Consider the following 26,267-nt stretch of genomic DNA (forward strand, 5'->3'; position numbering starts at 1 on the left):
TGATCATTCCCGACACTGGATTCAAACCCACCTTGATTGATCCCTACCCAACACTGCAATCTCCCCCTCCCTGACTGATCCCTATCTAACACTGCAATCTCCCCTCCCTGACTGATTCCTACACAACACTGCAATCTCCCCCTCCATGACTGATGCCTATCCAACACTGCACTCACCCCCTCCCTGACTGATCCCTACACCACACTGCAATCTCCCCCTCCATGGCCCATCCCTGCGCAACACTGCAATCACCCCCTTCCTGACTGATCCCTATACAACACTGCAATCACCCCCTCCCTGACTGATGCCTACGCAAAACTATAATCACCGCCTCACCTCACTTTCTGATCCATACCAGTCACGATACTCAATCCCTTCCTGACTGATGCCTGCACAATAAAGTAATCTCACCCTGACAGACGGATCCCTTCAAAATAATGTAATCCCTCTCTCCCTGACTGATCCCTACCCCACACTGCATTCACCCCCTCCCTGACTGATCACTACCCTACACTGCAATCTCCCCCTTCCTGACTGATCCAAATCCCACACTGCAATCACCCCCTTCCTGACTGATCACTACTTAATACTGTAATCCCCCCCTCTTGGACTGGTCCCTACACATCACTGCATTCACCCCCTCCATGACTGATGCCTACACAACACTGCATTCACCCCCTTCCTGACTGATCACTACCCAACCCTGAACACCCCCCTCCATGACTGGTCTGTACCAACACTGTAATCTCCCCCTTCCTGATTGATCATAACACAACACTGCCATCACCCCCTCACTGACTGATACCTACGCAAAACTATAATCGCCGCCTCACCTCACTTCCTTATCCATACCAGTCACTATACTCAATCCCTTCCTGACTGAAGCCTGCACAATAAAGTAATCTCACCCTGACAGACTGATCCCTTCACAATAATGTAATCCCTCTCTCCCTAACTGATCCTTACCTCACACTGCACTCACCCCCTCCCTGACTGATCACTACCTCACACTGCAATCACTGTAAAAATCTTATTCACTGTAATCTCCCTCTCTCTTACTGATCCCTCTTCCACACTTAAATCTCACCATCTCCAAATGATCACGACACAGCATTGCAATCATCCCCGCCCCTGACTGATCCCTACCCAACACTGCAATCTCCCCCTCCCTGTCTGATCTCTCCCCATGCTGCAAACTCCCATCTCTGACTGAACCTTTACAAACATTGCAATCTCCCCCTCCCTGACTGATCCCTACCCAACACTGCAATCTCCCACTCCCTGACTGATCCCTACCCAACACTGCACTCACCCCCTCCCTGACTGATCCCTACCCAACACTGCAATCTTCCCCCCACCCCCGACTGATCCATACTCAACGCTGCAATCACGCCTCTCCCTGACTGATCCCAATCTAACTGTGCGGTCGACCCCTCCCGGACTGACCCTTAACCAACACTGCAATCTTCTCCTCCTTGACATACCCCTACACAAATCTGCAAACACCAACTCCCCGACTGATCCTTGCCAACAAAACAATCTCCCCCTCCCTAACTGATTCCCTAAACAACACTGCAATCTCCCCCTCCCTGACTGATCCATATCCCACACTGTAATCTCTCCCTCCATGACTGATCCCTGACCAACATTGCAATCTCCACAAGCTTGCCTGATCTCTACACAACACTGCCATCTCCACTCCCTGATTAATCACGACCCAACACTGTAATCTCCCCCTCTCTGACTGATCCATATTCCACACTGTAATCTCACCCTTTCTGACTGATCCCTACACAACACTGCAATCACCCCTGCTGACTGATCCCTGCGCACCATTGCACTCAGCCTATCCCTGACTGATGCCTAAACCAATATTGCAATCTCCCCGAGCATGTCTAATCCCTACTCAACACTGCAATCACCCCTCCCTGAGTGACCACTCCTAACTCTGCAATCTCCCCTCCATGACTGATCCCGACCCAACACTGTAATCTCCCACTCCCTGACTGATCCATATCCCACACTAAAATCACCCCTCCTTGACTGATCCCTACCCAACACTGCAATCACGCCCTCTCTGACTGATCCCTACACAACACTGCAATCACCCCCTCCCTGACTGATCCCTACCCAACACTGCAATCACCCCCTCCCTGACTGATCCCTACACAACACTGCAATCACCCCCTCCCTGACTGATCCCTACCCAACACTGCACTCACCCCCTCCCTGACCAATCCCTGCCCAACTCTGCAATCACCCCCTCCCTGACTGATCCCTACACAACACTGCAATCACTCCCTCCCTGACTGATCCCTACCCCACACTGCATTCACCCCTTCCCTGACTGATCACTACCCTACACTGCAATCTCCCCCTTCCTGACTGATCCAAATCCCACACTGCAATCACCCCCTTCCTGACTGATCACTACTTAATACTGTAATCCCCCCCTCTTGGACTGGTCCCTACACATCACTGCATTCACCCCCTCCATGACTGATGCCTACACAACACTGCATTCACCCCCTTCCTGACTGATCACTACCCAACCCTGAACACCCCCCTCCATGACTGGTCTGTACCAACACTGTAATCTCCCCCTTCCTGATTGATCATAACACAACACTGCCATCACCCCCTCACTGACTGATACCTACGCAAAACTATAATCGCCGCCTCACCTCACTTCCTTATCCATACCAGTCACTATACTCAATCACTTACTGACTGAAGCCTGCACAATAAAGTAATCTCACCCTGACAGACTGATCCCTTCACAATAATGTAATCCCTCTCTCCCTAACTGATCCTTACCCCACACTGCACTCACCCCCTCCCTGACTGATCACTACCTCACACTGCAATCACTGTAAAAATCCTATTCACTGTAATCTCCCTCTCTCTTACTGATCCCCCTTCCGCACTTAAATCTCACCATCTCCAAATGATCACGACACAGCATTGCAATCATCCCCGCCCCTGACTGATCCCTACCCAACACTGCAATCTCCCCCTCCCTGTCTGATCTCTCCCCATGCTGCAAACTCCCATCTCTGACTGAACCTTTACAAACATTGCAATCTCCCCCTCCCTGACTGATCCCTACCCAACACTGCAATCTCCCACTCCCTGACTGATCCCTACCCAACACTGCAATCTCCCACTCCCTTACTGATCCCTACCCAACACTGCACTCACCCCCTCCCTGACTGATCCCTACCCAACACTGCAATCTTCCCCCCCGACTGATCCATACTCAACGCTGCAATCACGCCTCTCGCTGACTGATCCCTATCTAACTGTGCGGTCGACCCCTCCCGGACTGACCCTTACCCAACACTGCAATCTTCTCCTCCTTGACATACCCCTACACAAATCTGCAAACACCAACTCCCCGACTGATCCTTGCCAACAAAACAATCTCCCCCTCCCTAACTGATTCCCTAAACAACACTGCAATCTCCCCCTCCCTGACTGATCCCTACACAACACTGCAATCACTCCCTCCCTGACCAATCCCTACCCAACACTGCAATCACCCCCTCCCTGACTGATCACTACCCAACACTGCAATCACCCCTCCCTGACTGATCCCAACCCAACACTGCAATCTCCCCGTCCCTGACTGATCATTACCCGACACTGCACTCACCCCCCTCCCTGACTGATCACTACCCAACACTGCACTCTCCCCCTCCCTGACTGATCCCTACTCAACACTGCAATCTCCCCCTCCATGACTGATGCCTATCCAACACTGCTATCACCCCCTCTCTGACAGATCCCTGCACAACACTGCAATCACCCCCTCCCTGGCTGACCCCTGCGCAATACTGCACTCACCCCCTGTCTGACTGTTCCCTGACACAACACGGTTATCACCCCCTTCCTAACTGATCACTACCTAATACTGCAATCACCCCCTCCCTGACTGATAACTACGCAAATCTATAATCACTGCCTCACCTCACGTTCTGATCCATACCAGTCACGATACTCAATCCCTTCCTGACTGATGCCTGCACAATAAAGTAATCTCACCCTGACACATTTATCCCTTCACAATAATGTAATCCCTCTCTCGCTGACTGATCCATACCCCACACTGCACTCACCCACTCCCTGACTGATCCCTACCCAACACTGCAATCACCCCTCGCTGAGTGATCCCTACCCAACACTGCAATCTCCCCGGGCCTGACTGATCCCTACCCAAAACTGCAATCACCTCAGTACTGACCTTCTGACAGTGCAGCACTTGCTCTGTACTGCTCCTCTGACATTGCAGCACTCCCTCAGTACTGACACTCTGACAATGCAGCACTCCCTCAATACTGATCCACTGACAGTGTAGCACTCCCTCAGTACAGGCACTACAGTGCAGCACTCCCTCAGTACTGACTCTCTAACATTGAAGCACTCCCTCAATACTGACCATCTGACAGCCCGGCACTCCCTCAGTACTGACACACTGACAGTGTGGCACTCCCTCAGTACTGACCCACTGACAGTGCAGCGCATCCGCAGTAAGGACCCTCTGACAGTGTGCCACTCCGTCAGGGCTGACCTCTCTGACATTGCAGCACTCCCTCAGTACTGACACTCTGACAGTGCAGCTCTCCCTCTGTACTGACCCTCTGACAGTGTGGCATTCCCTCAGTGTTGACCACTGACATTGCAGCAATTTTCAGTCCTGACCCATCTGACAATGTGGCACTCCCTCAGTAATGAATCTCTGAGAGTGCAGCACTCCCTCTGTACTGTCCCTCTGACAGTGCAGCACCCCCGCAGTGCTGACCCTCTGTTAGTGTGACAATCCTCAGTACTGACCCACTGACATTGCAACACTACCTCAAAACTGACCCTCTGACAGTGCGACGCTCCATCAGTACTGACCCTCCGACAGGGTGACACTCCCTCAGTACTGATCATCTGATAGTGTGACATTCCATCGGTACTGATCCCCTAACAGTGTGGCACTGCATTTGTACTGACCCTCTGACAGTGTGGCACTACCTCAGTACTGACCCTCTGACATTGCAGCACCCCATCAGTACTGACCGCTCTGACAGTGTATCACTTCCTCAGTACTCGCACACTCACAGTGCAGCACCCCCTTAATATTTTCTCTCTGACAGTGCGGCACTCACTCAGTACTGACCCTCAGACAGTGCAGCACTCTCTCAGCACTGACCCTTTGGAAGTGTAGCACTCCCTGAGCACCGAATCATTGGCAGTATACACCACCCTCAGCTCTGACCCTCAGACAGTGTGGCACACCCTCGGGACTGATCGTCTGACAGTGCAGCACTACCTCAGTACTGACCCCTCTGACAGTGCGGCACTCCCTCAGTACTGACACTCTGACAGTGCAGTACTCCCTCAGTACTGTTCCTCTGACAGTGCAGCACTCCCTAGTACTGACCCTTCTGACAGTGCAGCGCTCCCTCAGTACTGTTAGCGCGGATGAAATGATATCAGTCCGAGCCCAGAGTGCGGTTCAACAATCGGTAACGTTTATTCCTGCAGTTACGCCGGCGGAGATCAACCAAGGTCCGAATTTCGGCTGCTCTACTGTTCCCGCGCGCAGCTTCATATTATATACTTTTAGTTGTCAGGATGTGTGGGATTTGAGGATGAATGGGATGCTAGTTCCCCATCATCACTGGAGTCGGTGCGAATAGGCTGTTTCCTGCCGTCCCAGGACGCACAATAGGGTACTAATTGGTTTATGTAAAACTGGTCCAGGTATTATCTGCTTGTCTCTCTCTGTGAGGGCATGGGCTAGCACCCCCCTTGGTTCCCTTGGGGTGTTGGTATGTATTGGTCTGTCCGTACCTGTCTGGTGGATGGCTGTCCTTTGTGTCAGAATGGCTCCGTATCGATGGGTATGTGTGTGTTTCAGTCAGTCTCTTGATGTGATTAGGAGATGGGTTTCCATATTTAATTAATCCCGGAGTTTTGGCCCATGAGTCATGGGTAATGTTGGTCTAGTGTGGATTTTATCTGTCCTCTGTCTCCTATCTCCCAGTCACGTGGGCAGACCGGCAGCTGCTGAGTTTTTGTAGGTTTAAAGCTGTGACTGCTGTTTAAAACATAAACATGAATTCTTATTCTTATACTTTCCTGATGTAGGCATAGTCCCGTGGCAAACGCGGGGCGGCTCTAATGCCCGCTTGCAGTACTTACCCTTGACAGTGCAGCACTCCCTCCGTACTGACTCTGTGACAGTGCAGCACTCCCTCTGTACTGACCCTCCGACAGGACAGCACTCGCTCAGTACTGACACTATGACTGTGTGGTACTCCCTCAGAACTGATCCTCTGACAGTGTGGCATTCCCTCAGTACTGCCCCTCTGACATTGCAGCATTCACTCTGTACTGAAACTCTGACAGTGCCGCACTCCCTCAGTACTGACACTCTGACAGTGCAGCACTCCCTCAGTACTGACACTCTGACAGTGTGGCAATCCCTCAGTTCTGGCGCTCTGACAGTGCTGCAATCCCTTAGTACTGACCTCTGACTGTGCAGCACTCCCTCAGTACTGACCCATCTGACAGTGCAGCACTCCCTCAGTCCTGAGTCTCTGACAGTGCAGCGTTCCCTCAGTACTGTCCCCTCTGACAGTGTGGCACGCCCTCTGTACTGACCCACTGACAGTGTCGAACTCCATCAGTACTGACCCTCTGACAGTGCGCACTCCGTCAGTACTGACCCTCTGACAGCGTGGCACTCCCTCAGAACTGACCCTCTGACAGTGCAGCACTCCCTCAGTACTGACACTCTGGCAGTGCAGCAATCCCTCAGTACTGACCCTCCGACAGTGTGGCACTCCCTCAGTACTGACCATCTGACATTGAGGCGCACCCTCAGTAGTGACCCTTTGACAGTGCAGCACTCCCTCGTTACTGACTCCTCTGACAGTGCAGCACTCCCTCAGTACTGACCCTCTGACAATGCAGCACTCCCTCGGTACTGACCCTCTGACAGTGCAGCACTCCCACAGTACTGACCCTCTGACAGTGCAGCACTCCCTCAGTACTGACCCCTCTGACAGTGCCGCACTCCTTCTGTACTGACACTCTGACAGTGCAGTACCTCCTCAGTCTTGACCCTCTGACGGTGCCGCACTCCCTCTGTACTGGCCTCTGACAGTGCAGCACACCCTCAGTATTGACCATCTGACAGTGTGACACTCCCTCAGTACTGACCATCTGACAGTGCAGGACTCCCTCAGTAATGACACTCTGGTAGTGCGGACTTCCCTCATGACTGACCCTCTGCCTGTGTGGCATTCCCTCAGTACTGACCCTCTGACAGTGCAGCACTCCCTCAGTACTTACCCTTTGCCAGTGTGGCACACCCTCAGTACTGACCCTCTGGCAGTGTAGCACTCCCTCAGTATTGATCCTCTGACAGTGCGGCACTCCCTCAGTATAGACCCTTTGGCAGTGCAACACTCCCTCAGTACTGACCTTCTGACATTGCAGCACTCCCTCAGTACTGACCCTCTGACATTGCATCACTCCCTCAGTAATGGCGCTCTGACAGTGCAGTCCTCTCTCAGTACTGACCCTCTGACAGTGCTGCACTCCCTCAGTAGTGACCCTCTGATAATCTGACACTCCCTCAGTACTGACTCTCTGACAGTGCAGCGCTCCCCTAGACTGACCCTCTGACAGTGTGACACTCACTCAGTACTGACCCTCTTACAGTGCATCTCTGCCTCAGTGTTGACCCTCTGACAGTGCAGCACTCCCTCAGTACTGACCCTCTGACAGTGCAGCACTCCCTCAGTACTGACCCTCTAACAATGCAGCACTCCCACAGTACTGACCCTCTGACAGTGTGGCACTCCCTCAGTACTCACCCTTCTGACAGTGCAGCACTCCCTCAGTGGTGACCCTCCGACAGTGCAGCACTCCCTCAGCACTGACCCTCTCCTTTTCTATTTCATGGAGTCTTGTGGAAATTTGGAGACATAGGGTTTTGCAGATTCTGAGGAAGCCTGAGAGAGACACACAAACCAAGCCCTGTCTGAAACTCTCTGTAATAGACTATTCAGAGGCACTGAGCCACAGAGATGCACAGCTTGGAAACAGACCCTCCTCTCCAACTCGTCCATACCAACCAGATATTCTCATCTCATTTCATTCCATTTGCTAGCACTTGGCTGATATCCCTCTAAACCCTTCCTATTCACATACTCATCCTAATGCCTTTTAAATGTCGCAATTGAACCAGCCCCCATCACTTCCTCTGGCAGCTACCTGCATACCCTTGAATAAGTGCTCAAACATTCATACTGTCGATACAAACTCTAATAAACACCAACCTACGAAAGGCTATCATTGTCATTTTCAACCCACCCTTTGATTCTCCATTATGCTGCTTTGAACAGAGGTAAAGAAACAGTCTTAGTGACCATCCATCATGACCCTGTTATAAAACTTATTTTCAAATGTGGCTTGCATGTGATTACCACACTCTCTCATAGTTGCCTGGAAGGTGGGAGTGGGGTGTACTCTTCTGCTGCAGTCCTTGCATATCCCACAGTGATGTTAGGGAGGGAGCTCCAGGATTTTGACCTGAACCATGTAAAGAGCTCTCTTACTGGAGTGCCCTTTTAAAGTTGGGAAGTTAATATAGACCAGGAGGACCCGAGAGCTGCTGTCTTGTGAGAGAGAGAGGACTGGTGGGTCACACACCTCAGGTGAGGGGCGAGGTTGAGAAACTGGTGCCTTCATGGTAATTTCAGACATGATAGAGATCGAGCCAACAATGTTGGGATCACGAACCTGTTAGCTGTGGTAAGTGACCCTCCCTTTGTAGCAGAGGGATTCAATCCCTTTAATAGAGCAAGCTTGAGAATTCAACACTAAAATCAATCTGTACGGACACGCTGGCGACCAGAACCATCAATACAGAGTTTGGTGAAGGAGCTAAGCATGTCCGGCAGCATCTCTGAAGGGGGGGGGGGAGAAAGAGACAGACAGAGTTCACCTTTCAATCCAGTGATTTCTGCGGGGAAGTTCCTTCAGAACAGACCGTTTTGAGGAAGGGTCACTTGAAAGGGACCGTTTTGAGGAAAGGTCTCTCTCTTCACCGTTGCTACTGAATTTCCCCAGCCATCTGTTTGCTTGAGAATTTGATCTGACCTGATCCAAGCGTCACTGAGTAATTCAGTCTGTGTTCCATGTCCTGAGGCTGCTTCTGCTGAAAGTTGACAAACAGGTTTAAGGCTTTGTAAGGTATTGCATTCGGAGGGAGGGGTACATGGGAGAACAGATACAGAACACAGACACTTCACAAAGATCCTTCTCAATGTAACTTTGTGATGTTAATTCAGAAGGAACAGCTCAGAGCTAACATTTCAGTTAATCAGCCAAGGGGAGTATATATGTCATGGCAAAGCCATGTTGGAAAGACTGTACAGAACCGACCTTTAGTGACTATGTTTGTACGTAAAGATTTTTTGTGAATAAAGTCTCTTTTTGATATTGATATAAATATTTTTTCGAGGGGAATCAAGCATCTTGAGCTTGTGGAGGCATTGCCCTTGTCCCTAATCTTTCTTAAATAAACGCTAGACAAGTTCGATACTCCCCGAGTATAGACATCAAACGGTCATTAATGGGGAGGAGATGGCAGGATTGTCACGGGGGCTCAGTGTTGCCTCACCCCACCCGGATGCGATTCCAGCCTCGGGTGACTGTCTGTGTGGAGTTGGCACATTCTCCCCATGTCATCCTCCGGGTGCTCCAGTTCCCACCCACTATCCAAAGATGTGCAGGCTGGGTGGGTTAGCCAGAGGAAATGAAGGGATCCGGGGATAGAGTGGGGGAATGGGATGCTCTGCCGAGGGTCAGTGGTAACCTGATAGGCTGAATGGCCTGCTTCCACATCTTAGGGATTCTGTGATCAATCCAGAGACCCAAATAATGTTCTGGGCCCTGGGCTCCAATCTTGGAGGTGGTTGTGGGTCATCACAGTGAGAACAGGTTTGGGGATGAAAACGGTCCAATGGGGCAACAGGTTTGTTTTCTGAGGTGTTGAGGGCATGAATGTTCTGTCGAGGTGTTTTGGGGATGAACATACTGACGGGATGGTTTCTAAGGTATTGAGGGAGCACTATCTGTCAGTACAGGGTGCAGATGGTCGAAAGGTACAGATACACTTCATAGAACATAGAACATAGGACATCGAACAGTACAGCACAGAACAGGCCCTTCAGCCCACGATGTTGCGCCGACCATTGATCCTCATGTAAGGTAAACCTAATGTATGAACGCTCAAATTTCTGTGACCATATGCATGCCCAGGAGTCTCTTAAATATCCCCAATGACGTTGCTTCCACAACTGCTGCTTGCAACGGATTCCATGCTCTCGCAACTCTCTGCGTAAAGAACCTGCCTCTGACATCCCCTCTATAATTTCCGCCAAACAGCTTTAAACTATGACCCCTCGTGTTAACAATTTCTGCCCTGGGAAAAACGTCTCTGGCTGTCAACTCTATCTATGCCTCTCATTATCTTGTACAGCTCAATTTGGTCCCCTGTCTTCCTTCTTTTTACCACTGAAAGAAGTCCGAGCTCAGTCAACCTCTCCTTGTTAGATAAGCCCTCCATTCCAGGCAGCATCCTGGAAAACCCCCTCTGAACCCTCTCCAAAGCATCCACATCTTTCCTATAATAGGGCGACCAGAACTGGACACAGTATTCCAAGTGCGGTATAACCAAAGTTTTATAGAGCTGCATCAAGATCTCACGACTCTTAAACACAACCGCATGTTAATGAAAGCCAAAACAACATATGCTTTCTTAACAACCCTGTCCACTTGGGTAGCCATTTTAAGGGATCTATGTACCTGCACACCAAGATCCCTCTGTTCCACCACACTGCTAAGAATCCTGTCTTTAATCCTGTACTCAGCTTTCAAATGTGACCTTCCAAAATGCATCACTTCGCATTTATCCAGGTTGAACTCCATCTGCCACCTCTCAGCCCATCTCGGCATCCTGTTAATGTCCTGCTGCAGCCAACAACAGCCCTCTATACTGTCAATGACACCTCCAACCTTTGTGTTGTCTGCAAACTTGCTGACCCATCCTTCAATCCCCTCATCCAAATCATTAATACAAATTACAAACAGTAGAGGCCCAAGGACAGAGCCCTGTGGAACACCACTCACCACTGACTTCCAGGCAGAATATTTTCCTTCTACTACCACTCGATGTCTTCTGTTGGCCAGCCAATTCTGTATCCAGACAGCTAAGTTTCCCTGTATCCCATTCCTCCTGACCTTCTGAACGAACCTACCATGGGGAACCTTATCAAATGCCTTACTGAAGTCCACATACATAACATCCACAGCTCGACCCTCATCAACTTGCTTCGTAACATCCTCAAAGAACTCAGTAAGGTTTGTGAGGCATGACCTGCCCCTTACAAAGCCGTGTTGTTTGCATTTAATCAAGCCATGCTCTTCCAGATGGTTATAAATCCTGTCCATCAGAATCCTTTCTAACTACTTACAGTCGATAGACGTGAGAGTGTCTGGTCTGTAATTGCCGGGGATTTCCCTATTTCATTTGTTGAAGAGAGGAATTACATTTGCCTCAGTCCTGTCCTCAGGTACAACTCCAATGGAGACCGAGGATGGAAGGATCTTCGCAAGCAGCGTAGCAATCACATTTCTCACTTCCCAAAGCAGCCGAGGACAAATCTGGTTTGGCCCTGGCGACTTGTCAATCTTAATGTTTGTCAAAAGGTTCAGCACATTAGCTTCCTCAATCTCTATCCGTTCCAGCAGGCTTACCTGCTCCTCAATGGTTTCATTCACTACAAGGTCCTTTTCTTTAGTAAAGACAGAAGCAAAAAACTCACTTAGGGCTTCCCCTACCTCCTCAGACTCTATACACAAGTTCCCCATGCTATCCCTGATCGGCCCTACTCTTTCTTTGATCATTGTCTTACTCCTCACATCTGTGTAAAATGCGTTTGGATTCTCCCTAATACTTCCTGTTAAGCCTTTTTCGTGCCCCGTCCTGGCTCTCCTCAGACCATGTTTGAGCTCCTTCCTCGCCTATCTGTAGTGCTCTAGAGCTGAGCAAGAACCTTGTTTCCTCCATCTTATGTAAGCTGCCTTCTTTCTTTTGAAAAGAAGCTCCTCCGCTCTCGTCATCCAAGGTTCCTTTATCTTTCCCCTTCTTGCCTGTCTCAGAGGAACACATTTATGCATCACTCGCAACAACTGTTCCTTAAACTGTCTCCACATGTCTATAGTGCCCTTTCCATGGAACAATTGCTCCTTGTCCAAGGTTCCCAACTCACGTCTGATAGTATCATAGTTTCCTTTTCCCCAATTAAATATCCTCCCATTGTGCCTGCTTCTCTCCTTCTCCATGGCTATATAGAATGTGAGGCAGTTGTGGTCACTATCACCAAAATGCTCTCCCACCGCAAGATCTGACACCTGCCCCAGCTCATTGCCGAACACCAAAATCAAAATGGCCTCTCCCCTCGTCGGCCGCTTCAATGTTCTGAGTTAGGAAACCCTCATGAACACACCTTACAAAAATAGCTCCTTCCAAACCATCTGCTCGAAGGAGGTTCCAATCAATATTGGGAAAGTTAAAGTCACCCATTACAACAACCTTATTACATTCACACTTTACCAAAATCTGCCGACCTGTGCTTTCTTCAATCTCCCTGCTGCTGTTGGTGGGCCTGTAGTAAACCCCTAATGAGGTGACTGTTACTGTTTCTAATTTCCACCCATACTGACTCAGTAGGCAGACCCTCCTCGACAATGGTAACTTCTGTAGCTGTGATAACCTCTCTGATTTCCTTTCTGAATTCATTGCATGTGGTGTCCCTCAAGGGTTGGCCAGCACGGTGTCTCAATGGTGAGCACTGCTGCCTCACAGCATCAGGGACCCAGGTTTGATTCCAGACTCGGGCGACTGTCTGTGTGGAGTTTGCACGTTCTCTCCTTATCTGCGTGGGTTTCCTCCGGGTGCTCCAGTTTCTTCCAGAGTCCAAAGATGTGCAGGTTAGGTGAAATGGCCATGCTAAATTGCTTGTAGTGTTAGGTGCATTAATCAGTGGTAAACGTAGAGGAATGGGTCTGGATGGGTTCCTCTCCGGATGGTCGGTGTGGACTTGTTGGGCAGAAGGGAGTGTTTCCACACTGTTGGGAATCTAACGATCTATCTTTGGTCCCTCCTTTTTCTCACCTACATACTGCCAGGAGGTGACATTGTCCAAAAGCACCGTGTTAGGTTTCACATGTAGACTGACACTGCCCAACTCTCCCTCCCCATCATTCCTGTCCATTACTCAGTTATCAAACTGCTCATCACGCTCCCACTACGCGATTGGCTGCAATTTCCTGCAACGGAAAGTTGCAATGGTTAAACCCATTGCCTTCAGTTGCTATTACAAATTACTTTCCCTTACTGCTGAGCCCCTCCCTCTCCATGGGAACTATCTGAGGCAGAACTATACTCTTCACAATATTGCTTTCATATCTGACCCCAAGGTGACCTTCTGATCAGACATCCACACAATCACAACACCAGGAATTCCAATCTCTAAAATGTTGCTTGTCTCCCCCTCACTCCAGCTCCATTGCTACTGAAACCCCTGACCTGTGTCAGTGTTGCCTTAAACTTGACGAATCTGAAGCAGAACCCTTGATTCCGTGACTGACCCAGAAACTGCTCGCTTTGTGTTTCCTGCACAATTACCCCCTGGTCCCTTTGTAGTGCAGCTTTCTACAGTTTCCACCATTTAAATAGCACTCTGTTCTTTTATTGTCTCCCCCCAAAACGACCAACGTCCCATTTTCCCAAATTATACTCCATCTGGCAACTTGTTGCCCCCTTCTCCTGTGCATCTCTCTCTCTTCACAATCCTCATAGAACTTTACATTTATACCTTTTCTGACAGATTCCCACCAATTCTTCTAAACGTTTACTGGGAATCCTGGGCAGTGGGAAGCGTGCAGTGTTGCTCTGTTTTTCGTGAGACTCTATGGGATGACTAGGAGGAGCTTGCTGCCCATTGGTCAGAATAGAGACAACTTGCCCATCGAGCTGCATGAGCCTTTCACTCCCCATGTCTTATTGATGAGGCACAGCGGCAACACGGAAGGAAAGAAAAGGAAGCAAATCCTGCTCTCCGCATCTCACTGACTCTTGGATCATTCTGTCCCATGTGTCAAAGATCTACCCTGTTCAGTCACATGAAGTCCCACGGTGTAAACTCATAGAAATCCACATAGATTTCACCCTGAACTGACTGCTGACCTCCACAAGGGGTAATGTACCAGTCATCCTGGCCCAGGAGGAGGGAATGGTGTGAGTTTCCAACCTGAACTAACAGTGATGGATTTTATAACTTGTATTAGAGGATACTACAGGTGGACATTCAGATGGTAATCTCAGTAACTGTAACGCCAAACTCTGACAGAATTATTCAATTCATCAGGACCTGGATATTCACATTGTGCGTGAACATTGTGTTCCAGCTCAATCCCATTTACTGCAGAAAAGTTCTCTTTTAAATCATCTCATTCTCTCAATATTTCTCCCCACACCTTCAATGTGTCCTTTAATCCTTATATAATGAGCTGATGGGTGTCAGGTTTATTATTATAACGGGCAACTTTTGTAAAACCCTCTGTCACAGCTCTCCCCAATTTCCTTTGCTGCAAGGAGAACACCCCAGCTTCCCCAAACCCCTGTTTCCCCAATGTCTGTTTGCTCTCTATAAGGCACAAATCAGGATTGAGTGTAACATTCTCCACTTGCCTGCATCGGTGCAGCTCCCAGCAATGTTAAAGAAAGTAAGCATCCTCCAGGACAAAGCATTGTGCCTGAGTGGTGTCCCATCCACCACCTTCAGCATTCCCTCTCTCCACCACAGAGACATAGTAACATCACTGTGTAAAAGGTAAAGTCAGTATTGTCCGACCAGACCATAGGGCTGCTCTCTCATTAGGGAGAGATGACTGGTCGTGGTTTAACCTGAAGGTTACGCCAGCCCAGGCAAGGGGAGCGGTTGAGAAGGAGAGTCCATCTATTGTAGATCGATATTATCCACCCAATGCATCAGCAACAACTATATCATACCAATGAATAATGTAAAAGAATATCCAAAACATGCTACTACAATCCCCCATTCATTGAACCATCCTGGTAAATCTCCTGTGCCCCCTCTCAGTGACTCTGCCATCCTTCCCAATGTGTGGGCGATCTCTAGGTTGCACAGACCCAGCTGCTCTGTGTTCCTGTGGATGATATTATCATCGAACACCAGTTGCACTAAACTTCACTGTCTGTGAGGGTGGGAGACACAGAATTCCCAATAGCATTTAAGACATATTTAGGTGCACACTTGTGATACCAAGACAGATGGTGCGAATGACTGTGTATTGGAAAATGGATCAGGATAGTTTGGTGATAGTTTTCTTTACTGGCACAGACTCAATGGCCCACTTAGCCTTTTTCTGTGCTGTAAACCTCGAGACACTTAAGATAGGAATATGCCAGGCCACCTTTGAAACCAGGTCAGAAAAAATGATAGTAGAATAGATGACACATGATTGGTCAATGTGTTTGGGAGGAAAGTGAGATGGAGAGGTTTAGGAGGAAATTCTGGAGCTCCATGCAGGAATCTGAAAAAGCCGTCATCAAGTGAGAAATAAAAATGGCGTATCCTCAAGGCCGAAATCAAAGAAAGGCACATATAGCACAGCTTTGAGAGACTGGAGGGGATTAGAGTTAGGGAGGGATCTGAGACTGAAGAGGAATGATTAGAGATAAGGAAGATGTTCGCCGAGCTGGGAATTTCTGTTGCAGACGTTTTGTCCTCTGTCTAGGTGATATCCTCAGTGCTTGGCAACTTCCTGTGACGTGCTTCTGTGATGTTTCCATCTGCTGCTTCCGGTTGTCAGTTCCAGCTGTCCACTGCAGCTGGAGTCGTAATGTTATGTAGCATGGAAACAGACCCTGTGATCCAATCAATTCATGTCAAACATAATTCCAAACTGAGGTAATCTCACCTGCCTCCCCTTGGTCCACATGTATCCAAACATTTCCTATTACGTACCTGTCCAAATGAGTTTCTCGTAGAATCACTGTGGTGTGGAAACTGACCATTTAGAGTCAGAGTCATTGAAATGTACAACATGGAAACAGACCCTTTGGTCCAACCCATCCATGTCGACCAGATATCTCAAGCCAATCTAGTCCCACCTGCCAGCACTCGGTCCGTATCCCTCCAAATCCTTCCTATTCATATATCCATCCAAATGCCTCTTCAATGCTGCAATTGTACCTGCCTCCACCACTTCCTCTGGCAGCTCATTCCCTGCACCCTCTGCGTGAAAAAGTTGCCACTTCGGTCTCTTTTATATCTTTCCCCTGTCACCCTAACCCTCTAGTTCTGGACTAGTTGCTGGAAGACTGATGCCATTATTTGAGAAAGGTGGTAAGGAAAAGCCAGCAAACTCTCGCCCGGTGAGCCTGAAGTCAGTAGAAGGCAAGTTGTTGGAAGGGCTTATAAGGGGCAGGATTTACATGTAATTGGAAAGTCAAGAATGATAAGGGATAGTCAGCATGGCTTTGTGCACGGAAATCACTAACTTGGACTTCAGAAAGACGTTCAGCAAGGATCCACATAACACACGGGTCACCATAGAATACAAGGAGATGGGGAGATTTGGATACAAAATTGGCTGGAAGGCAGAGAGTCATAGAGATATACAGCACAGAAACAGACCCTTCGGTCCAACCCGTCCATGGTATCCCAACCCATTCTAGTCCCACCTGCCAGCATCTGGCCCATATCCCTCTAAACCCTTCCAATTCATGTTCCCACCGACAGAGGAACCTCAATTATGTGATCGAGTTGGGTGGGCACGAATTCATTCGGACAATCAATGATTCTGTGAATCGATTAAATGCCTTTCCCCTGGGGCTCGGAGTTTTCAAAGTCTGCTCCCCATTCAGGAGATTGCAGCAGCACACAGCACGATTGCCCGCGCACACACCGTCCCCAGCCTGACCCTCACTGCCGTCCACACACCGTCCCCAGCCTGGCCCTCACTGCCATCCACACACTGTCCCCAACCTGACCCACACTGCCTCTCACACACAGTCCCAGCCTGACCTTCACCGCCGTCCACACACCGCCTCCAGCCTGTCCCTCACCGCCATCCAATACCACCCCCAGCCTGACCTTCACTGCCATCCACACACCGACCCAGCCTGACCCTTACTGCCACCCACACAACGCCCTCAGACTGACCCTCAGCGCCATCCACACACCGCCCCCAGACTGATCTTCACTGCCGCCCACACAATGCCCCCAAGACTGACCCTCAGTGCGATCCACACACTGCCCGCAGCCTGACCTTCACCACCTTCCAAACACCGCCCCCAGTCTGGCCCTCACTGATGCCCACACACCGCCCTCAGCTTGACCCTCACCGCCGTCAAACACTGCCCCCAGTCAGACCCTCACTGCCGCCCACACAACAGCCCAGCCGGACCTCAGCGCCATCCACACACCACCACCAACCTGACCCTCAGCACCGTCCACACACCGCCCCCAGCCTGACACTCACCACCGTCCACACACTGCCCCCAGCCTGACACTCACCGCTGTTGACACGCTGCCCCAGCCTGACCCTCACCACCGTCAAATACTGCCCCAGTCTGACCCTCACTGCCGCCCACACACCAGCCCAGCCTGACCCTCAGCGCCATCCACACACCACCACCAGCCTGACCCTCACCACCAACCACACACTGCCCTCAGCCTGTCTCTCAGCACCGTCCACACACCGCCCCCAGCCTGACACTCACCACTGTCCAGACACCACCTCCAGCCTGACCCTCACCACTATCCACACACTGCCCCCAGCCAGACACTCACCGCCGTTGACACACTGCCCCAGCCTGACCCTCACCACCTTCTACACACTGCCCAAAGCCTGACCCTCACCACCGCCCACACACGGCCCCCAGCCTGACACTCACGCCGTCTACACACTGCCCCCAGCCTGACCATCTCCACCGCCGACACGTCGCCCCCAGCCTGAGCCTCACAATTATCCACACACTGCCTCCAGCCTAAACCTCACCGCCCACAGCCTGACTCTCACCACCATCCACACACTGCTCTCAGCCTGTCCCTCTCTGCCGTCCACACACCGCCCTTAGCCTGACCCTCACCAACGTCCAATACCGACCCCAGCCAGACCTTCACTGCTGTCGACACAGCACCCCCAGCCTGACCCTCACTGATCACACACACAAACCACTCCCCAGCCGGACCCTCACCACCCTAGCCTGACCTTACGGCCTCCAGCCTGACCCTCACTGCTGTCCAACATTGCCCCCAGCCTGACCCTCACCACCGTTCAACACCGCCCCCAGCTTGTCCCTCACCGCCGTCCAACACCGCCCCTAGCCTGACACTCACTGCCGTCCACCACCAGTCCCAGCCTGACAGTCACTGCTAAACATATACCACCCCCAGCCTGACCCTCACCGCTGTCCACACACCACCACCAGCCTGGTCCTCACTGCCGCCCACACACCACCCCCAGCCTGACCTTCACCGTCATCCAACACCACTCCCAACATGATCCTCAATGTCACCCACAATTTGCCCCATAGCCTGACACTCACTGCCGTCCACTCACCACCCGCAGCCTCACCCTCACCAGCATCCACAAACCACACCCAGCCTGACCCTCACTTCCGCCCACACACCACCCCCATCCTGACCCTCACAGCCGTCCAACATTGCCCCAGCCTGACCCTCACTGCCGCCCATACACCGCTCCCAGCCTGGCTCTCAGTGCCAACTACACATTGCCTCCAGGCTGACCCTCACTGCCACCTACACAACATACCCAGACTGACCCTCACTCCATTCACACACCGCCCCCAGCCTGACCCTCACTGCCGCCCATACATCGCTCCCAGCCTGACCCTCAGTGCCATCCACACATTGCCTCCAGGCTGACCCTCACTGCCACCTACACAAGATCCCCAGGCTGACCCTCACCGCCATTCACACACCGCCCCCAGCCTGACCCTCACTGCCACTCAGTCACCATCCCCAGTTTGACCCTCACCAGCATCCACACACCGCCACCAGACTGACCCTCACTGCCACCCACACACTGCCCCCGAACTAACACTCACCATCGTCCACACACTGTCTCCAGCCAGACCCTCGCTGTGTACACACATCAACCCCCAGCCTGACCCGCAGCACCCCAGACACACTGGCCCTAGCCAGATCCTCACCGCACCCAGCCTGACCTTACCGCTCCCAGCCTGACCCTCACCGCTGTCCAACATTGACACCAGCCTGACACTCACCGCCGTTCTACACCACCCACAGCCTGACCCTCACCGCCGTCCACACTCCACAACCAGCCTGACCCTCACCATTATCCACACACCGCCCCCAGCCTGATCCTCACTGCTGCCCATACGCCACCCCAGCCTGACCCTCACCTCTGTCCACACTGCCCCCATCCTGAACCTCACCGCTGTCCAAACACCCCTCCCAGCCTGATCCTCACCAGCGTCCACACAACGCACCCAGCCTGACTCTCCACTCGGGCCACACACCGTCCCCAACCTGACCCTCACTGACGTCCACACACCACCCTCAGCCTGACCCTCACCGATGTCCACACACCGTCCCCAGCCTGACCCTCACCGCCGGTGAAACACTGCCCCCAGCCTGACCCTCACTGCCATCCAACACCAGTCCCAGCCTGACACTCACTGCCGACCACATACCGCCCCCAGCCTGACCCTCACCGCCGTCCAACATTGCCCCCAGCCTGACCCTCACCATCGTCAAACACTGCCCCCAGCCTGATCATCACTGCCGCCCACACACCACCCCCAGCCTGACAGTCACCGTCATCCAACACCGCTCCCAACTTGACCCTCAATGGCACCCACACATTGCCCCATAGCCTGACACTCACCGCTGTCCACTCACCACCCCCAATCTGACCCTCACTAGCATCCACACGCCACGCTCAACCTGACCCTCACCACCGTCCACACACTGCCCCCAACATGGCCCTCACTTCCGCCCACACACCACCCCCATCCTGACCTTCACCACCGTCCAACATTCCCCCAGCCTGACCCTTACTGCCGCCCATACACCGCTCCCAGCCTGACCCTCAGTGGCATCCACACATTGCCTCCAGGCTGACCCTCACTTCCACCCACACAACACCCCCAGACTGACCCTCACTGCCGCCCACACACTTTCCCCGAAATAACCCTCACCATCGTCGACACACTGACAACAGACAGATCCTCACTGTGTCCACACACCACCCCCCAGCCTGATCCTCACCGCCATTCTACACCACCCCAACCTGACCCTCAGCGCCATCCACATACCGCTGCCAGCCTGAACCTCACCACCGTCCACACACCGCCCCCAGCCTGGTCCTCACTGCCGCCCACACACTACCCTCAGACTGATCTACACACCGCCCCCAGCCTGACCAGCCTGACCCACACCACCATCCACACACTGCCCTCAGCTTGACCCTCACCACCGTCCACACACTACCCAAAGCGTGACCCTCGCTGCCACCCACACACCACCTCTCGACAGACCCTCAGCGCTATTCACACACCGCCCCTAGCCTGACCCTCGCCGACGCCCATACATGGTCCCCAGTCTGTCCCTCACCACCATGCAAACACCGTCCCCTGTCTGACCTTTTCCACCATCCACATACCACTCTCACCCTGACCCTTACCGCCGTTCACAGTCCACGCCCAGGCCGACTCTCACTGCTGTCCAGACCCCGCCCCAGTCTGATCATCACTGCTGCCCACAAACCACCCCCAGCCTGACCCTCACCTCTGTCCACACACTGCCCCCATCCTGAACTTCACCTCTGTCCACACACCACACCCAGCCTGATCCTCACCGGTATCCACACAACGCACCCAGCCTGACCCTCACTGATGTCCACATCGCGCCTCCAGCCTGACCCTCACAGCCATCCAACATTGCCCTCAGCCTGACCCTCACCGCCATTCAACACCATCCCATCCTGACCCTCACCGCCGTCCAACATTGCCCCACCCTGACCCTCACCGCCATCCAACACCACCCCAATCTGACCCTCACCGCCATTCAACACCGCACCCAGCCTGTCCCTCATCGCTGTCCAACACCGCCCCCAGCCTGACTCACACTCCCCTCCACACACCGCCCGAGACTGGCCCTCCGTGCCATCCACACACCGCCCCGAGCCTGACACTCACGGCCGCTGAAATACCGCCCCAGCCTGATCCTCACCGCTGTCCACACAACACCAACAACCTGACGCTCACTGCTGTCCACACATCGCCACCTGCCTGACCCTCACTAGCAGCAACACACCGTTCCCAGCTTAACCCTCAATGCCGTCCACACACCGCCCCAGCCTGTTCCTCACCGCTGTCCACACAATACCAACAACCTGACGCTCACTGCTGTCCACACACCGCCACCTGCCTGACCCTGACTGCCATCAACACACCGTTCCCAGCTTGACCCTCAATGCCGTCCACACACCACCCCCCGCCTGGTCCTCACTGCCGCACACACACTGCCCTCAGCCTGACCCTCAGCACCATTTACACACCGCTCCCAGCCTGACCAGCCTGACCCTCACCACCATCCACACACTACCCCAAGCGTGACCCTCGCTGCCACCCACACACCACCCCTAGAATGACACCGAGCGCCATTCACACACCGCCCCCAGCCCGACCCTCGCTGCCGCACACACACGGTCCCCAGTCTGACCTTCACCACCATGCAAATACCATCCCCAGTATGACAGTTTCCGCCGTTCACACACCGTCCCCAGCCTGATCCTCACCGCCGTCCATACTCCACACTCAGCCTAACCCTATCCATTGTCCACGCACTGCCTGCAGTCTGATCCTCACTGCTGCCCATACGCCACCCCAGCCTGACCCTCACCTCTATCCACACACTGCCCCCATCCTGAACCTCACCGCTGTCCACTCACCACCCCCAGCTTGATCCTCACTTGCGTCCACATAATGCACCCAGCCTGACTTTCCACTCCGTCCAGAAACCGTCCCCACCCTGACCCCCACCGACGTCCACACACCACCCCCAGTCTGACCCTCACTGCAGTCCAACAGTGCCCACAGCCTCATCCTCACTGCAGCCCATAAACCACTTCCGGCCTGACCCTCAGTGCCACCCACATAACACCCCCAGCCTGACCCTCACCGCCATTCACACACCACTCCCAGCCTGACCGTCACTGCTGCCAGGTCACCATCTCCAGTTTGACCCTCACTGGCATCCACACACCGCCCCCAAACTGACCTTCACAGCCGCCCACACACAGCCCCCGAACTAACCCTCACCATCGTCCACACACTGTCCCCATTCTGACCCTCACCATCCCGGAGACACTGCCCCCAGCCAGACCCTCACCACACCCAGCCTGACCTTACCGCACCCAGCCTGATCCTTGCCGCTGTCCAACATTGCCACCAGCCTGACACTCACCGCCGTTCTACACCACCCCAGCCTGACCCTCACTGCCGCCCACACACCGTCCCCAGCCTGACTCTCAATGCCATCCACACACCGCCGCGATCCTGACCCTCACCACCACCCACACATCGCCCCCAGCCTGGTACTCACTGCCACCCACACACCGCCCTCAGCCTGACCCTCAGCGCCATCTACACACCGCCCACAGCCTGCCCAGCCTGACCCTCACCACCATCCAAACACTACCCAAGCGTAACCCTCGCTGCCACCCACACACCACCCCTAGACTGACCGTCAGCGCCATTCACACACCGCCCCCAGCCTGACCCTCGCCGCCGCCCACACATGGTCCCCAGTCTGACCCTCACCACCACGCAAACACAGTCCCCAGTCTGACCTTTCCCGCCCTCCACACACCATCCCCAGCCTGACCCACACCACCGTCCACACTCCACGCCTAACCTCACCCTCACTGCTGTCCACACGCCGCCCCCAGCCTGACCCTCACCTCTGTCCACACACTGCCTCCATTCTGAACCTCACTGCCAACCACACAACAACACCAGACTGACCCTCACCGCCACTCACATACCGCCGCCAGCCTGACCCTCACCGATGTCCACACAGCGCCTCCAGCCTGACCTTCACCACAGTCCAACATCACCCCCAGCCTGACCCTCACTGCCGTCCAACACCACGCCCAACCTGACCCTCACCACCATTCAACACCGCACCCAGCCTGTCCCTCATCGCTGTCCAACACCGCCCCCAGACTGACCCACACTCCTGTCCACCCACTGCCCGAGATTGGCCCTCAGTGCCATCCACACTCCGCCCCGAGCATGACCTTCACAGACGCAGAAACACCGCCCCCAGCCTGATCCTCACTGCCACCGACACATCACCCTCAGCCTGACCCTCAGCGCCATCTACACACCGCCCCCAGCCTGACCAGCCTGACGCTCAGCACCATCCACACACTGCCCCCAGCTTGACCCTCACCACCGTCTACACACTACGCTAAGCGTGACCCTCGCTGCCACCCACACACCACCCCTAGACTGACCCTCAGTGCCATTCGCACACCGCCTCCAACTTGACCCTCACTGCGCCCACACACAGTCCCCAGTCTGACATCACCATCACGAAAATACCGTCCCCAGTCTGACCCTTTCCTCCGTCTACACACCGCTCTCAGCCTGACCCTCACTGCCATCCACAGTCCAGCCCAGCCTAACCCTCACCTCTGTCCACTCACAGCCCCCATCCTGAACCTCACCGCTGTCCACACACTACCCCCAGACTGATCCTCACCGGCATCCACACAATGGACCAATCTTGGCTCTCCACTCGGTCCACACGCCATCCCCATCCTGACCCTCACCGACATCCACACACCACCCCCAGCCTGACCCTCACCGATGTCCACACTGCGCCTCCAGCCTGACCCTCACCGCCGTCCAACACTGCCCCCAGCCTGATCCTCACCGCCGTCCAACAAGAACCCCCAACCTGATTGTCACCGCCGTCCAACATCGCCCCCAGCCTGACCCTCACCGCCATCCTACACCAACCCGTCCTGACCCTCACCACCATTCAACACCGCACCCACACTGTCCCTCATCGCTGTCCAACACCTCCCGAAGCCTGAACCACACTCCTGTCCACAATCCGCCCGAGACTGGCCCTCAGTGCCATCCACACACCGCCCCGAGCCTGACCCTCACGGCCGCCGAAACACCGCCCCAGCCTTATCCTCACCGCTGTCCACAAAACGCCAACAGCCTGATGCTCACTGCTGACCACACACCACCACCTGCCTGACCCTCACTGCCATCAACACACTGTTCCCAGCTTGATCCTCAATGCCGTCCACGCCCAACCCACCTGACCCTCACCGCCGTCCTCACACCGTTTCCAGGCGGACCCTCACTGCTGTCCAACGTCGCTCCCAGCATGACCCTCATGGCTGCCCACACACCGCCGCCAGCCTGACCCTCTCCGCTGCCCACACACCGCCCCCAGCCTGACCCTCACTGCTGTCCACACACCGCCCCCAGCCTGAACCTCATTGCCGTCCACACACTGCCCCCAGGCTGACCCTCACCACACTGATACACCAGCCCCAGCCTGACCCTCTCTGCCACCCTCACACCGCCTCCAGCCTGACCCTCACTGCTGTCCAACGTGGCTTCCAGCATGACCCTCATGGTTGTCCACACACCGCCCCCAGACTGACCCTCTCCGCTGCCCACACACCGCCCCCAGCCTGATCCTCACTGCCGTCCACACACTGCCCCCAGGCTGACCCTCACCACACCGACTCAGCGCCCCTAACCTGACCCTCACTGCCTGCCCACACACCAGCCCCCAGTCTGACTCTCCCGGCCATCCTCACACCGCCCCCAGCCTGAATCTCTCTGCCCTCCACACACCGTCTGCAGCCTGACCCTCAACACCCCAGCCTGACACTTACCACCCCAGCCTGAGCCTCACTACCGTCCACAATCAGCCCCCAGCTGGACCCTCACCGCCGTCCACACACCACCCAATTCCTGATCCTCACTGCTGACCACACACCGGCCCCAGGCTGACATTCACCGCCTCTCCCTCCCCAAACCCGTCCAACACCGTCCCCACACCCAATCCCATCTAACACCACCCGCTCCCTCAACGCCGTCCAACATCCCCCGTACTCCCAGCCCTATCCATCACCGGCCCCTCCACAGCCCCGTCCAACACCGCACCGTCCCCAACCCCATCCAACACCGCCCACTCCCAAACCCCGTCAAACACCGTCCCCTCCCTAAACCTGTCCAACACCACTACCTCCCCAACATCGTCCAACACCCCCCACTCCTAACCCCGTCCAACACCGTCCCTCCACAAACCCCATACATCATTGCCAGCTTCCCCAAACACCGTCCAATACTGCCCCTCCCCCAACCCCGTTCAACACCGCCCCCTCTCCAACACCATCCATCGTTGCCCCCTTCCCCCCAACTCCGTCCAACTCCGACCCTTCATCCCAACCCCGTTCATCATTGCCCCATCCTCCAAACCCCGTCCAACACCGCCACCTCACCCCAACCCCGTCCATCACTGCCGCCTCTCCCAACCTCGTCCATCATTGCCCCCTCCCCCATACCCATCCAACACCGCCCCCTCACCCCAATCCCGTCCATCACTGCCCGCTCCACCAACCTCGTGCAACACTGCCCCCTGCCCAACACCATCCAAAACCGCCCCCTCCCCAAACCTGTCCAAAACCGCCCACTCTCCCAGCCCCGTCCTACTCCCCCCTCCACCAAACCCCGTCCTACACCGCCCCTCCCACAACCCCGTCCAACTACGCCCAATCCCCCAGCCCCGTCCAACACCGCCTCTTCCCCAACCCCGTCAAACATCGCTCCCTCTCCCTCTCCCCAACCCAGTCCAACACCGCCCCCTCCCCAAACCTGTCCTACATTACCCCCTCCCCACAACACAATAAAACACCGCCGCCTCCGCAACTCGGTCCAACACCGCCCCCTCCCCAAACCTGTCCAACACCGCCCACTCCCCACGCACCATCCAAAACTACTCCCTCCCAACACCGCCAATCACCGCCCTCTCCCCAACCACCTCCAACACTGCCCCCACCCGCAACTCCATGAAACACCA

This window comes from Chiloscyllium plagiosum, unplaced genomic scaffold, assembly GCF_037043375.1.
Source record: "Chiloscyllium plagiosum isolate Xiang-an unplaced genomic scaffold, Cpla_swu_hap1 HiC_scaffold_42, whole genome shotgun sequence".
Classification (NCBI taxonomy): domain Eukaryota; kingdom Metazoa; phylum Chordata; class Chondrichthyes; order Orectolobiformes; family Hemiscylliidae; genus Chiloscyllium; species Chiloscyllium plagiosum.